At 35.9% G+C, this 14,349-nt stretch overlaps 1 non-coding gene across 1 annotated transcript; it reads right to left on the bottom strand.

Moving 5' to 3' along the window:
• Positions 1–13,613: 13,613 nt before the first annotated feature.
• On the bottom strand, positions 13,614–13,723 carry LOC117804554. The gene has a single exon (XR_004629030.1). It is a non-coding gene; the product is annotated as a U6 spliceosomal RNA (small nuclear RNA).
• Between the last annotated feature and the right edge of the window lie 626 nt (positions 13,724–14,349).

Below are 14,349 nucleotides of genomic sequence, written 5' to 3'. Positions count from 1 at the left end.
TACCTACAGTTGGTAAGACACTAAATCAGACTCTACACATTTGGTGGTGAACAATCGAGGCATAGTGCCTGTTTTCACGATCCTTATAGGTCAGTGGGGGAGACAGAGAGTTAAACAACAAGCAAACACACATGTAACCATTCTAAAAACTGTTGAATGCTATTGAGGAAAAATGAAGATATAATAATAAAGAATAATGGAAATATGTCTTATTTGTAAGGAAATATCTCTCTGTGAAAGTGGTATTTTAGCTGATGGAGAAGTCAGATGTGAAGTTTTGCAGGAGAGCATTTCATGAAAAGGAAATTAGCAGATTAAAAAAAAAATCCTAGATTGAGGGGCCCCTGGATGGCTTAGTCAGTTAAGCATCTGAATCTTGGCTTCAGCTTAGTTTATGATCTCAGGGTTTTTAGATTGAGCCCCATGTAAGGCTCCACCCTGAACTTGGAGTGTGTTTGAGATTCTCTCCCTCTCCCTTTGCCCTTCCCCTGCTCTCTCTCTCTCTCTCTCTCTCAAATAAATAAATAAATAAATCCTTTAAAAATATTTTAAATTGAACTTGACTCTTTTTATCCACCTTTGTTTCTTTACATTTATAAAATGAGATTAATATTTTTGAAGACTTGTGGTGGTCAAGGAAAATGTGGAAAAATATGACATTAAAATTTATGCAGGATTCGGATTAAATAAAACATCATAATTTATGCTCTGCATGGTGCAGTTGAAAGCCAAGTAAATGGATTAGGAGAAGAATGAGGCAATAGGATTTTAGCTAGCTTTAGGTGAAGGGAAGAAATAGTGCGAAGGTGTTCTTCTGGGAGGTGTCATTTAAGCTGGATTCAATGTTAACCGGTGATTTCTTTGAGAAATCACATTATCTTAGTTAGGCACAGTATTGCCTTATTGTTATCATAACCTTGATGTCACTGCTATAACTTTAAGGAATAATGTAGTGACTCACAGCAAATATAATCACGGTCCTGGTAATACTCAGAAATCACTAAACAGACCCAAACAGTCATGTAGCCCATGTTCCATAGGTACAGTTCCTCTCACCCCTCTTCAGGAAAAACCCTCATCACCATTAACCTTGCTAGATATAACAATGAGGTCCTTTGTTAAATCTACTCTGCATTCTAGCTATAAAAAAAAAGAGGATTATACATAAAAGAGCATAAACCCAGAGAAGAAACATTCCTCACATTTATAGGTCCATTTTTTTTTCTGCAAAAATTGAATACCAATTTATAAACTCTGTTTTATTTCTGCACAGCTTAAAAGTCATATGAATTCACATAAATAGAATTGAATAGGTATTTTAGTAGCTAGGAAATAAACTAAGTGGCTCTGATAAAGAAATGCTAAAATATAGAGCCTAAAAAAGAAGTCCTTTTTTTCCCCTCTCATATCAAAACTCAGAGGGAACTATTCAAGGCTGAGAGTCATCTCTGTTCTATGAGGTTATCCAGGGACTCAGTTTCCTTCTATCTTGCTTCACCATCTACTAGGGTGTTACTCTCATCCATAGAGTCAGAACAGGCTCACGACAGCTGTACCCACATATAGTCTATTAGAGGAGGGGAAGAGGGAACACCCAACCACCCTATAAGCAAGACTCAGAAGTTGCACACCATAGTTGCGTTCACATACTAATGGCAAAATCAATTAGATGGTCACAGGAAGCTAGAGAAGGTAGGTAAATGTAGCTTTAGTTGGGCAGTCATGAGCCCACCTAAAAGGCTGGTAAGACAGTATGGTACAAGTCACTAAAAGGAAGATGGAATGAATCAATATTAAGAAAAATTAGTCTCTGATACAAAGAGTATTTTTAAACCACATGATCACTATCATAGTTTGTCTCATAATTGACATTCAAAATATTACCTATTCTTGAATTATGACAGATATAATCTTGATGTTTAATATAGATGCTATGCCTCTAGGTGAATAATTCTTGACATTTTTTTGAATCTACATTTATCAACTTCTCAAGGAAACCTTTTTTGGAGAATTTTATTCTTCTCTGATGGTTCCTCCATGCAACACAAAACCAGATAAGCACAGTTTGTACTTCTATTCATTTACTATTTTTTATTCTACAAATATTTAATAGGCAATGAATGTATAGCAAATTCCAAATGTACACTAGTGTTCAAAATGCACATGATGTCTCTGCTCGTGAAGCCTGTAGACTGTGGGGAAAATAAGCATTCAAAACATTCAAATACATGAAAACTTTTAAGTATCATAAGTGACACGAGGGAGGTAAATAGTGCTATGGAATGCATAATAGGAAGGTTTTGTCCAGTCAAGGAGTTGTGGGGAGGATTTTCTCAAGAACTGATGATTACAGGGAGATCTGCTGGACAGAGTCAGGGCTACCTAAGGGAAGGAGGAGGGTGGTAGATGACAGTGTCCCTGGTAAAGGGAACAGAAGACTCCAGGGCCCTCCTGTGGGAGTGTGCTCAACACTAGCTGGGGAGAATTAGTGGAAGATGAGTGAGAATAAAGCACAGAAGGCAAAGAGGTGGCTGAGCTCAAGAACCAGGTAGGAAGGAGATTATCTGGAGATTTGAGATCTTGTTAAGAGTTTTGTTGTTTATCATCAGAGCAGTGAATTGCAATTGAGGAGACCAAGCAGGGAGAGAAGTAATCAGATTTCCACATCAGAATGATCCTTCCAACAACAGTGCAGACAATGGTCTCTTAAGGATAAAATGGTGTGGGGGGTTGTTCTTTTCCAGTAGCCCAGGTAAGCATTAACTATGAATTAATTGGATATATCATTCTCTAAGTATGATTTTACGTCTCTGGACATTTTGTGTCCATTTTGGAAGAAAAAGAATAGGTATACATTTTATAACCAACCATTCTAAAAACAACCTAAGCCAGGAGAGGTTGTAGTATGATATTTCTTACATTTTCGTACATTCACAAATGTCTACAAGCTTAGATATTAGACATTTAAAATAATTTTCTAATGTCTCCATGAAGTAAGGCATATAATAGATTTGAATTGGAAGATAAGTATTTAACTAAGAAAAGATATTTTTCTTTAATCAATGATATTATTTAAATTGGAAACAAAGGAACATTCAAATGGAAATTATGTATGAACATTTGCATGTATAGATGAATATGAGAATTAAAAGAAATTAGAATACATTATTAATCTGACTGTATGCAAGAGGCCTCAGCTATGACTAAACTTTTAAGTATGGATAAAATAAAACAAAAGAGAAACATTAAAGAACTTAAAGTTGTTTCATCTAAAAGCCACCTACCACATCTCATAAATTCAAATATATTTAGGTTTTACATGAAAAAGATGTGATGTGTAAAAGCTCCAATCAAGAAATGATAGTTCTTATGTTTACTTGTATTTATCTGACATAACTCTTTAACTGCATTTTTTGTTGTTTTTGTTTTCTACATCAATTGTTATAAAGTGGATCAGAAAGGGAAAATTTATCTGGATATATTTAAATTAATTATTAGACATTTAAGTATTGTCCTTTAGCAGAAATTCTCACAAATGAAAGTTTTATGTTAACTGCTTAATCAAACATAGGAATGTTCAGGGGAACAGAATTTAAGGAGTGGCTTAGGGAGACAGGTAGGTCCAGTGGAGAATTTGTTATGTCAAAATGTTTTAGAATGAATATGGGAGAGTCAGAGTGAGTGTTATTTTGCTAGTTGGCCACTGTCTTCCTCCCACAGGACCCATCTCCCCCCCACCCTACTTAAAGCTCACATTTCATGATTTCTTGTTTTTTATTCTAATAAAACCAGTTTCTCTGAATGTAGTTGAAATTAATTAGGCCTTATCTAAAATTTTTAAAATGCTAATAAAAGTAAATGAGGAAAGAACAGTAGATTTAGCACTCTGGCTTCAATATTAATGAACATTTGATCTATTTATTGCAATCAAAATATAACTTTGGAACTGATTATAATCACTTTGACTTGGGTAGTCTTGGTAGCAAATAACACTCATTAAGTATCAAGAGACAAACCAAATGGCTATCTCACTGAAGTTTTAATTTAGCTTAGAATAATAAATAACACCATGTAAAATGAGATGAAAAAAAGGAATATCTGTTACGTTATGCATTCAATCAATAGTATTTCTATGCCTCCGTATTCAGAGTATTGTGCTTGTCAGCAAGTTAAAATGGGAAAGCTTAAGACTTTCTGGAGAGACAGACATGGCTCTGAAACCATGCTCTGTGTGATGTTTAATTTTATGTGTCGACTTTATTAGGCCATGTTACTCAAGTATTTGGTCAAACACTAAATGTTGCTGTGAAGGTATTTTTTGGATGAGATGAACATTTAAATCAGCAGCATCTGAGTGAAGCAGATTGCTCTCTATAATGTGCATGGGCCCTGCTTTAAGAGAAAACAGATTGAAGTCACCCAAGGAAAAGACATTCTACTTCCAGATTACCTTCAGGCTCCAGCTGCAACACCAACTGTCCCCTGAGTCTCCAGCCTATTGGCTTCCAATTTTGAACTTTCCAGCCTCTACAATCATGTGAGCTAATTCTTTAAAATCTTCCTCTCTCTCCCTCTCCCCTCCCTTATCACCCCACCTCTTCTCTCCCCAATGTGTGTGTGTGTGTGTGTGTGTGTGTATGTGTTTATATATATATATATTTATATATATATATATATATACACCTTTTTTATATATATATATAAAATATAAGCAGAAAAAAAATGTTTTTGCCATGTGGTCCATGATGGGTATTCTACAATGTGTGATGATGATGATGATGATGGTATATAATTAGAATGAAGTGGCTTAAATAACCATGCATAGTTCTTTTTTTTATTTTTAATTTAATTTTTTTTTTTTTTGAGAGAGAACACATGAGTGGGGAGGGGGAGAGGGGCAGCGGGAGAGGGAGAGAGATAATCTTAAGTAGGCTCCATGATCAGCGCAGAGCCTGATGTGGGGCTCAATCTCATGACCCTGACATCATGACCTGAGCCAAAATCAAGAATTGGATGCTTAACTGACGGAGCCACCCAGGCACTCCTGTGCATAGTTATTCTTATTTGAAAATTCTGCTACTGATGTCATTCAATCTGTTCATATATATGTGTAATCAAGCAGGTTTACATTCCTTCAAAAAATTCGTGATCGATATAACATTAAGAGATTATTTTGTTTTGTTTTGAGAAGCAAGAAAGATGTATCATCTATAAGTGTCATTTGTTGTTCTCGTGCTGTGAGGAACCAGTCTCTCAACTGCACATCTTCAGTGATGGAGATACTGTTAGGTCTAGGGGCTTTGCCATGACTCAGGATGGAAATGGAGAATGATTTTAGGAAAGCCATTCTACTAAAAGTGAAGGACCATTTTCTTTATTCATTCATCATTTAATGGACATTTAGGTGATTTCTATATCCAATGGAATATTATTCAGCATTAAAAAAAGAAGGAAATCCTGCCATATAGAACATCAATAAACCTGGAGGATCTTACATTAAGTGAAATAAGCCCATCAGAGAAGGAAAAATACTGCATGAGTCCTTTTATAGGAGGGATGTAAAATAATCAAACTCTTAGAAACAGAGAGAATAGTGATTGCCAGGGACTGGAGGCAAGGGGAAATGGGGAGTTGTTAGTCTATAGGGATAGAGTTTCAGTTACGTGAGATAAATAAGTTAATATTTGCTGTACAAATAGTGCTTATAATTAACAATTCAGTATTATTCACTTAAAATTTGATTAAAAATGTTAATTGTTCTTACAACAAAAACAAAAAGGGGCAAGAGGAAACTTTTGGAGGTGGTAGATAATGTTTATTACCTTGATTGTGGTGGCAGTTTCACTTTTGTAGGCATATCTCCAAACTCATCAAACTTGTATACATTAAATATGTCCATTTTTTTGGTGTATCAGTTATACCTCAATAAAACTGTTTAAGAAATGAAGGAGCAAACTGCCTTCTTGAGGAAGAAACTCACAGGCCACCACGCAGTAAATCATAACGTAAGTAAAAAAAACTCAACAGGGAGACCACAGCCAATCAACCTTACCACAGTGAAAAAGCAAATGTTATGGCAGCCCAAGCAAACTAACACAGTCTGCCACTTACTAGTAGCTTGACCTGAAAAAGTCATTCACTGCTGCCCTATTTATCTAACTCATGTATGTCATCTACAAAGGAAGATCATACCAATCTTACAAAGCTGTTGTAGCTATTAAATATTAATAATACCAATAAATATAAGGGCTCTGTCTGTATTGTTCACCTCCATATTCTAAGAAAATAGAAGGATGCTTGGAACTGTAAGTCTCAACAGGATTTATTACTAATTAATGAATATCAGAGGTCTAGTATACTAAATTCCTCATGGTAGGCGACAGGCTTGTGGTGGCTTCTAGCTCTGTTCAGTGTCATTAAAGGTGAGGAGAGTAAAAACAATTTTTGTAGAAGATAGGTTACCCTGGGAACAATTCCAGATGGTACACATTATAAGATAACAAAACCAATAGTTTACACACTAAAGTGTGGTGCAGAAAAAAAGAGATCAATGGGATTTAGAATGGATGGAAAAGGCATTATGCAAAAGGTGAGACTTCTTTAGGTCTTTAAGGATGAATATCATTTGGAGAGAAGCAGCTCTTTAATGCCACATTTTTATTGTTAACAATAAGGGAAGCATCATAAATGCATTCTCTCTGAATGGGAAAACTAAAATAATTTTTAAAGACCCTTTAACTAAGCTCACCTCAAGTACCTTCATTGAATTCTCATTCTTGAACACCAGTGTCACCAATGAAATTGCTTTATAGGAAAATGACTGCTACCAGCAGCAAGAGTAAAAAATTCAAATTCGTTACAACCTCATTCTCATCCACTTGTAATTATGAAAGACTGAAAGAGTTTTACTAAATGTGTCAGATTCACAGTAATTTTGCTGATTGCCTGGCAGGCTGTCATGCTTTAAATACTAGGAGGTATTTACTTTCGTGATAGGATGCAACTGTTTTGAACTATATGAACACTGACTAGGTTGTCTGTGGGATACCTGTGTTTTCCTTCTTTCCAATTAGCTGAGTGTCATTCCCTCAAATTCCTTTAAAACTTGAAGTTTTGAAGCGCCATCATTCTTACTAGTATGTCTTTACAAGGAATGTAGAAAAGGATCATATGATTTATTTCCATAAATATGAAAGAAGATCTAAACCAAAATTTATTAGTATGCAAGTGATTACACTCAGTTTTCAAAGAACCTTGTTTTAATCTATTAATGCCTTCATATGATCCTTTAGCTTCTCTCATAACAAGCTAGTTGAAAGTATTGAGATAAACCCTAAAATGAATTTCTAGTCATAGTTTTTTCAGGACAAGATTTTATCAATCTCTTTCTGATTTGCATTTTTAATAGTTTTGGTAGTTGCGAGGACAAATATGGAATATTACATGATCATTTGCAAATATTCTCTGTCTTTTCTGAGGTAATATTATTCTTCTCCTCCTGATTGTTAATTCTGGTCTTGATTTAACACATGAAATGTTGTAGAAAATTGTTAAGTATCAGTACTCTTTTCCTCTACTTTATCAGTTAGCGATTTTCCAGAGCAGAAGTCCTTCTGTCAGCCTAATTGCTGAAAGCAGTCAATGCAAAAGAGACCCACAGGTCCACATGATAGTTATATAGCATACAGAAGAAATGAACTTTCCTTGTGAATCGCTGAGATTTGAGGATCTTTTATCCCTGCAACATCTCGTATATTATTATGACACATTAACCCAGACTCTTCATCATGGATTTATTCATTTGCATCACAAATACTTTGAATACACCACCATATCAGGCACTGTACTAGATACTGAGGTTCTAATGGTAAACAAAAGCAGGTTATTTTCCTGCAACTGTGGAACTCAGTCTGGAATGACCATACATCACGATGATGTCTTGCTACTGCTCTCTCTCCCTCTCTCTTTTAAAAATATATCCAACATGCTGACTATCACAGCCTCAGGCATACATTTCTCTGTCAAATTGTAGAAGTAGCAGTGACCACTAAGGATAAAAGGAATTTGAAAAATGGAAGAGCAGAAAAAAGATAAGCCCGGAAAGAAGGTGATATTTTAGTCTGAAAAGAAGTCCTCAGATGTTATTATATGTATCTCTGTGAGGATTGATCAAAGCAGATGAAGTTGGAGCCCTGTTTATCTTCTCTTTGTCTTCTTCTCTACAGGAAGCTTCAAATTGTCCTTTGAGTTATTTTATTCTAGGTTGTACCTGAGGCTCAGCATTGAACTTCCTTATTCCTAAGTTTAGAATTAATAATATTGTCTAACTGTCAATAACTATAAAATGAATCCCTATAAATGCAGAGTTTAAATCATGCAACAAATTATTGTCCTGGGAATCTCTAAAGTATTATAACAATAAATCTCATTGTAACTGCAAATACCTTGCTCCTAGCTTGACTCATAAATTTATACAGATGATTTGCTATGTTATACATAATCAATATCTACTATATGTATGTAATATCTACAGAGCTTCTCAACTTATGGTAGAGTTACCTCCTAATAAACCCATCCTAACCTGAAAATATCACAAGTCCAAATGCATTTAATACACCTCACCTCCCAAACACCATAATTCAGCCTAGCCTACCTTACATGTACGAAGAACACTTTACATTAGCCTACAGTTGGACAGAATCAACCAACACAAGGCTTATTTTATAATAAAGCGTTGACTATCTGATGTAATGTATTGACTACTGTCCTGAAATTGAAAAAGAGAAATGGTTGTGTGGGTACAGAATGGTCGTCAGCGTGTGAGTCCTTTACCCTTGTGATCGCCTGGGTGCCTGGGAGCTGCAGTGCCACCCCTGACCAGCATCACAACGGAGTATCATACCACATATTGTTAGCCCAGGAAATGATCAAATTCAAAATTCCAAGTATAGTTTCTACCACATGAGTATCACTTTCCCACAATTGTAAATTATAAGGCAAAACTATTATGAGTGGGGGACAGTCTGTATGTATCATAGAGATATATATTTTCTTGTATATTATACACTTATCTATATCCCTGTCTATAGATCATCTATCTATCTAATTGTGTTGATCTAAGTTTCCCAACAGATTTATTTCTAATTTTGTTTCTCTTAAGATTTTTAAAATCTTCACAAATGCATACTTCTGAAAGAGACAAAGTGTGTACTAGATTTTTTTCTGTATTTTTCCAGTATCATGAAGAAGTAAAGATTGGCCCTGCTGAGAATCAGATCATTAGAACGTAAACATAGTCTCTCACAAGACATAGTCAAAGCCATCATGTAGCTGCAAACATGACTAACCCCCTCTTTCTGAGCAATGGTTACTTTTTTACCAACTCCATCTCTTGCCCTGACTTAGTCCTCCTTCCTCCTGGAAAAAATTATTAAATCATCAAATCAAAACATTTCTCCACTTTTTGACACTATCCAATCCAGAAAAGGTCCCTACTTCTCTAATTTCTCCACAAACTTACTGAATAGTACCCCAAACCCTAGAAGAAATCCTCCCAACTCCTCTTTCCTGAAATGTCCCCCAAATTCCCCTGGGGTGTGTTTTCCCTTGCTGTAGAGAGCTAAATAAAAACTGACTTTGCTTAAGTGCAAGAGTGTCCCTTTTGATCTTTGGTGGATTTCAACAATAATGATATAGAGCTCAAAGGAACTCTTTTATTTAATGGCTACACACAATACAACACAACACACACACACACACACACACACACACACACACACACACAGATGTTGCCCTAAAATGTCAATAAGTCTGTAAACCACAGGGAAAAATATTTGTGTATTTTATGTAAAAAAGAAAACTGCACATTTTTCTGAGAGAGAACATATTAGTCCCATTCAGATTTTAAATGAATGGAAAACGTTCCTTTGTATGTTTTCAAAACCTCTGAGGAGAATCCATTCTCTTTTGTCTGCCTTTCAGGATTGGTCATGTCAGGTGCTAAGCCATTTTAAATAATGCTGGGAATCCAAGTCAGTGGGTACAGAGAGTCCTGAGATGATCAATCATATTGCATTTACTACTAAAACCAATATTTCTATTGTTTATTCTTTCTTGTTATTTCAACCCCATGCTTCCCTGGCAGAAACAATGAACTGAATGGGACAGATTCTGAGAATTTTACTCGCAACAAATATATGTCAAACATTATTCACCCAAAGATCATGAAAGAAAATAAATAGAATTTATACGTTTTCCCCAGGAAGAATGAAAATCTGTGAGTTAGTTTAGTTTCCTGGTCAGAATTCTGTGAATGCTTTCTGCTATAGTCACAACTTGAGATTTGTTACTTTAAAGATATAAAGGAAGACTATAAAAAAGATTCATAACCTCAAATTACATTAACTGTACATTAAGGGAGATGCACAAATCCCAAGAAATAATGAAATGTCAGGGTTAGAATCATCCCTTTTCAGGTTTAGTGTTCAATCTCCTATGATCTTGCATAAAATGCTATTGCTGTTCACCTTGCTATTAGGAAGTACAATTGATTTGCTTGCAATATTTATTAGTGCATTAGTCATGTACATTAGCACCAAACTGGAAACAAATAATGCTTTACTTCTCTAAGTCTGTGGCAAGCCAATGCAAGTAAAAATGTAGGTACTGATATAAATACAAGTGTGACTCATGCTCCTGAAATATCCTTCCTTTACCCAGATTTACCAGAAAAATTTAGAGATAAACATACTCCAACCATTTCAATCTTTGATGAGTTAGAACATTTCACATTAGTCAGGTTCATTTTTGTTCTTTCGGCTTGGTGTCCTTTTGACAAATTGTCAATAAGAGGTCATAAAGTAAATCAAAACTGAAAGGAACAGTTTATCTGATATTAATACATGCGATAGATTAAACCCTGAGGCTATCATTTTGCCAAATACTTATTTCAGCTCAGGTGTCATCCCACATTCTGCATAAGACTTGGCTGTTGGTCTTTAAAAAGAGAGAAATGAATCTTCAATCAAGTATAAGTAAGTCTGAAGGCCTGATGTTATTCAAAACAACTGTTTCTACCATCACAACCGCCACCACTGCTACCATGTCTGTACCTACACTAATTTCAAGCCAATGTTGTTTGAAGCTCTGTATCCTCTGATAAATAACTCAGTGGGACCACCACTGTGCCATTTCATAGAGCCCTTTACTGGCTTAGCAACTTCTGCTTCCTGTCTCTTCTTGTCTCCTGGAAACCAGTCATTATGTAGGATTTGCATATCCCTAAGTCCTCTATACTGTGAGAAGCTCACCCCATGACCACCTATTTCAATTTCTGTCTCTGGTTACTGGCATATGGAATTTTTTTCTGTCATAAAAACTAAAACTGGCTTCTTCCAAAGGACTTTGGATTTCCTGACTCCTTGATTCTAATCATTCTGAGTTTTTTCCTATAGAAATCTAGTCCTGTGCAACCACACCCTATCTCCTGACCCTTCAGCAATTTCCCAAGTAGGGTAGCTTCAGGGCTGGCCACTCCTCTGCTTTACTGGGGAGACTGGAGCAACAACAAAGAATTGACAGTGTTAATGCGTGGTGCTAGTAAAAGTAGTTTTATACACATTGTGGTGGGTTTGTGTATTTTGTACTAGAATCCTGTCATTTTAATTTTCTCTTTATTTTGATTTAGCACAATGGTCAAATCACAATATTTTTCAAGTAGTCCTAAACTTCAATTTTACTGTTTGAGAATTTGTGATAATCCAAACTGAGCTGTCCAATCTAATAAACTGTCACTGATTAGTGAGTGCTTAGTGTATGCTAGATCCTGATACAGCTTCTGAACTTCACAAAGCCCTTGCAAGATACGCATCATTATCCCATGTGATATGTTATATTTCTTAAAAATCGCCAGAACCATACCTCCCTTGCAACATGACTTTGCCATTCCTTATCAAGTTGTCCTAACTATTCTCCACTTTTCATTGTGGTCAGGCTCTCTCTCCTCTGATAAATAACTCAGTGGGACTGGCACTGTGCCATTTCATAGAGCCCTTGACTCGCCTAGCAACTTCTGCTTCCTGTCTCTTCTTGTCTCCTGGAAACCAGTCACTACGTAGGATTTGCATCATCCCTAAGTCCTCCATAGTGTGAAAAGCTCAAGAAACGTAGAAAGATCATGAAAGATGAGATACTACATGGGGCAAGAGAGGCCAAGGAGCATTAAGACAGCAGGATAGTCATGAAGAAACCACTAAAACCCAGTCAAATGCCAGATCACATGCACTAGATACTGTAAATCAGAGACAAAGTCCCCTTGTGCCAGGCCCAAATTCCTCTTCCTTGGAATTGTGAACTTATGAAAGTGGTCGTTGTTTTTATCTGTAAGCTCAGGATGGTTCCTTAGGCAGGGATAAATAGCCAAACCCCAAAGTTATGAAGAGCACACAAAGGCTCAGGGGAGGTAAGAAATTTGCCCAAGTCCACACTAATATGAGGTGGCTAAGCCAGGATTTGAACCACATTCTCTTCACTGTATATCCCATAGTCTTAATCCCTACATAATGCAGAACTTCAATATATATCTAGAAATGTTTTTCTAAGGAGACTCAAACTGCAAATAGTACTATAGGGAACATATTACTTAAGAGAATAATCTCAGTTTATGGGCTACAACATATGTGTGTTTATAACCAAGCAGATGTTCCTAATTGCAAATTTATTTTATCTATTTATTGAAGCAAGCTGACATAGTCCCTACTTAGAGACACTTCAATTTAAAATATGTATTTTAAACCAATAGAACTGCATAATTTTCTTTCTTTAAAAAATATATTTATCTGGATTTTCACTATTTTATGCTAAATTTCTAAAAGTTTTCAGTAATATTTCAGAACAAGTCAAATAAAAGAAAGGTATTAGAGAACCTTTTCTGACTAAGGTCTAGTTAAATTGACAAGAAGAAAAAATTCTGTGAACTGAGGAACCTCAAACCCCAGGCTTTTCCTATCACATACGTGTGTTTGCTTCACACATGTCTTCCAGGTTTGAAATCTAGACCCATGTTCACATTTCACCAACCCAAGACAACAACTACAGCAAAACTTTCTCTCTTTAAAGGTTTTATTTATTTATTTATTTGAGAGAGAGAGAGAAAGAGAGAGAGCATAAGCAGGAGGAGTGGTAGGCTGATGAAGAGGGAGAAGCAGGCTCTCCACTGAGCATGGAGTCCAACGTGGGGCTCGATCCCAGGACCCTACTCCATCCCAGGACCCTGGGATCATGACCTGAGCCAAAGGCAGATGCTTAACCAGCTGAGCCACCCAGGTGCCCCTATAGCAAAACTCTCTTGACCAAGTTTTCATCAATCTTGATAGAGGATTTAAGGAACACAAGGCAAATTTACTTTGCACTCAGAATTCTTGTTCCTCAAAGTTTCTTCATGTATCTTGAGACTTCTCTCTGAATTTTAGGTCATATAGAGCATAGTTTTACAAAAAAATCTGTTTTTAATCTTTTTTTTTTCTTTTCCTTTTTTTGTCCTTCCTTTCATGAGCATACCAAAATAGTGACCCCTCAATTCTATTTCATTTTATTTCATTTTTTGTTTGTTTTTAGAAAATATGGAATACTTCATGAATTTGGGTGTCATCCTTACACAGGGGTCATGCTAATAATCTTCTTTGTACCCTTCCATTTTTAGTATATGTGCTGTCCAAGTGGGCACTCAATTCATTTCTTTTAATGAAAAGCATTGTGGTTTAAATTTTTTTGTTTTCCTTTTGCAGTTTGAGCTCCTGCTTCTACCTACTCCCAGACGCCATGGTCTTCGACCCTAACTGATGCCATAAAAACATTTTCCTTAATAAGAAAACTCTCCTTCACAAGAACTTTGGTGCTAGCTGTGAATACAATAATGCACTCACCGTTTGTTTCTTGATTCTGACCACTCTAACTCTGAAACCTTTGGGGAAGTTACTTAAATCAGAGTTAGCTTTCATGAAATAAATATTGAATAACAGCAACCTCAAAATGTTCCTGAGAAAATGAAGTGGAATAAGGAAGATTAAGCCTAATAGAATGAATGAACTTCATCAACAGTCATTTCCTTCCTGCTGATCTCCTGCAACCTTTCCTCATGCCTTTTCTCCCAGCTATTAAAATCAATCTAGAGTGTTTCTTCCTCTTTAAAATAAATGTTACTCAGTACCAACAAAGCTTCCTGTTATTTAAAAATAACTTTTTCTTATCATCTTATTGCCTATTAGCTTCCACACCAGTCTGTGGATATGCCTGATTTCATACATAATGTAACCTATTCTCTAGGTATAAAAACATGAAAGTAAGGAGATT

The sequence above is a fragment of the Ailuropoda melanoleuca genome, chromosome 11, assembly GCF_002007445.2.
Source record: "Ailuropoda melanoleuca isolate Jingjing chromosome 11, ASM200744v2, whole genome shotgun sequence".
NCBI lineage: Eukaryota > Metazoa > Chordata > Mammalia > Carnivora > Ursidae > Ailuropoda > Ailuropoda melanoleuca.
Note: the sequence above shows the minus strand (reverse complement) of the source record. Positions and strands in the feature narration are given on the sequence as shown.